Below are 2,776 nucleotides of genomic sequence, written 5' to 3' on the forward strand. Positions count from 1 at the left end.
CTGTTCTCTCAGTTCAGGCAATAAAAGCTAAGTCTCCAAAGCTGAGCTGATGGCTGTAGACTAGATAAGGTTTCTGAGTGTATACTTCTTGCCCATCCCTTTCTGCCTTCAAAGTACTGAGTTCATGCATGTGATCATAGAAAATAGAAGTTCCTGGGTATACATTTTTCCCACCACATCCTTTTGGCTGTCTTGAATTTTTCAAGAAAATCTTCCCCGATAAACTCATTGGAATGAAAAAAAAATCACATAATCTTCTAAGGAAACTTCTCTACCTGGAAATTAAGTGACCCTCAGAAGTCATGATTATGATTGGATGATTCTTTTTGAAGGCACAATAAGAAATTAAGCAAGCGTATTACTGAGATAACTTGTCTTCAGTTATGTACTGATTGCAGAGACATGTAACATGTCGTTTGAAATAAACGTGTGCAAATATTAACTAAACATTAGTCATAGTAATGTATGATTTACCTTCATAGGGGAAATGGGCTTCAAAAATTATGAAAAAATACGATTATCTTTTAATTGCATATTTCCACAAAATTTTGGAATCCCCTTTGTATTATACTCTCTCCCAATTGTATTCTATAAGGAAGATGGAAAATTAAAATATTTCATAAAAATGTACTTTGAACTATGGCTTGAGAGGTGATTACGTGTTGGTAAATACGATTATATTGACCAGTTAGTCATTTATTATATAATTATCTGTATTCAGAAAAGTAGAATAGCATGTGCAGAGGAATTGAGATTGTCTCTATTGATGCCAGATTCCTTAAAAGTTGCCTTTATGTTGGCATGCATGTTCCTATGCTGCCCTGGTGGTATGGTGGGCTGGATCCTGGGCTGCTGACTCCAAGATTAGTAGCGAAAACCTACCTGCTGCTCTTTGGGAGAAAGATGAGGTTTTCTTCTTACATAAAAACATACAGTGTTAGAAACACAAAGGGACAGTTCTACTCTGTTTATAAGTTTACTATGACTTAAAAACAACTCAGCAACAGTGAGTTTGAATGACTCTAGAATACTCAAAAAATCAAAGCAAACAATGCATTACCATTCTGACTTGTACGGACTGTGTGGCCAGAGCAGAGAGCTTCACCTTTCTCCTAAGAGCAGGTGGTGGGTTTCTTTCAATGGCTGACCTTGCAGTTAGCAGCCCAGAGCTTCCTCATTAGAATACAGCAGACTACAGTCAACTGAAGGAGTCTCTATGTTCTCACTTATACAAACTAAATAAATATTTCTATGCTATCATATGCAAAACTAGAAAAATCCGTGAAACTACTTTGGTTAATGTGTTTATGAGATATTAACTAGCGTACCGAGTTAACATTTAAATACAGTCGCTCAACAAGATAATTTATAAATTAATTTATGCTCATCAAACTTTGCCTCCTACAAAGTGAATCACTACCAGGAAACAATAGGCATTGTCATTATGGTAATAATTTCTTTCTTCCTTTTTTTAACAGTGTTTTTGTCACTTACTCATCATTACATACAATTCAATTGTCCACTCATATCAAGAACACTTGTATAATCATGACCGCAATCAATTCTACAACATTATCTTCTTCCTTGTATTCACTGTTATCTACGTTATTATTTTTTATATTTGTATTGCAAAGATATACATAGTTAAGCATTCTCCAATTCAAGAACTTCTTCATGTGTAATTCAGTGCGCTTGATTTTACTCTTTGTGTTGTACCATCATCATTGAATGATCTCCTTTCTCAAATTATGCCACCACCATGAACAGAAACTTAATGGTACCCAAGCAAAAACTCTTTATCCTTTCCCCGTGGTAACCAATGGTAATAATCTCTTTTCTCTCTCTCTCTCTCTGTGTGTGTGTGTGTGTGTGTGTGTGTGTGTGTGTGTGTGTGTGTGTGTGTGAAGAGCTTATTAAAGGCCCTGGCAATACTACTACTTCTCCACATCCTGCTCTGCAGCCTCCTTGGCCCTTTGGGCTCAGATACCAAAGAGCCTGGGCGTTGGCATGGGCCATGAGGAGACTGGCGAAGGCCTGAAGTCCTTCTCTTCTTGCATGATAACCAGGGCTTTCTCCTTCTCGTAGATGTTTCAGGTGGGCATCGCAGGTCCAGTAAGCTGCGTGGCCAGTTTGAGTTCCTACACAGAGATGTCTCCCTTCTTGGGGGCCCAGGGCTTCCTGGGGAAGAGGATGCCCTTGAAGCGGTCCACTTTCAGCTGCTGCCCATTGGCCTGCAGGGACTGGGTGGACTTGTGCCGCCTCCGGGGGTCCACGGAGATGCCGATGGATGGTGTGGGCTACCTTCTTGTGGATGCTGGCCACCCTCAGCTCTTCCAGGTTGAAACCCCAGCCTGCACGGACTTTGGTGTGATAGGGCACAATGGGGCAGTGCACAATGGGCCAGACACAGGCCACGGGGTGATGCGGAAGGCTTTAGCTTGTCGGGCCTTGAGCTTTCGGATCTTCCACACCGGCTGGTTGAACCACGTGGACACACGTCGCTGCCAGTCCTTGTGGAGGCTAGGTGCCATGACTGCCTACGGCCTTCCTCCAAGTGGAACGGCCAAACAGAAAGAGAGCACGCTCGCAGTGCACCCTGGAATGCAGGAGACCCAGCTGATAATAATTTCTTTAAAAAAAAAAGTGTTGTTGGCATGAAATCACATATCACACAATTCAATAGTTTAATCACATCAAGAAGATTTGTAAAATCATCACCATAATCAGTTTTAGAGCATTTTCTTCAGTTTTGTACTCACCGTTATTAGCTCTCCAT

The 2,776-nt window shown here is 41.0% G+C and overlaps 1 pseudogene; it reads right to left on the reverse strand.

The window, feature by feature from the left end:
- Positions 1–1,934: 1,934 nt before the first annotated feature.
- LOC142461084 (large ribosomal subunit protein eL13 pseudogene) lies at positions 1,935–2,531 on the reverse strand (annotated as a pseudogene).
- Positions 2,532–2,776: the final 245 nt, after the last annotated feature.

The sequence above is a fragment of the Tenrec ecaudatus genome, chromosome 11 (genome assembly GCF_050624435.1).
Source record: "Tenrec ecaudatus isolate mTenEca1 chromosome 11, mTenEca1.hap1, whole genome shotgun sequence".
In the NCBI taxonomy this organism is placed as follows: Eukaryota; Metazoa; Chordata; class Mammalia; order Afrosoricida; family Tenrecidae; genus Tenrec; species Tenrec ecaudatus.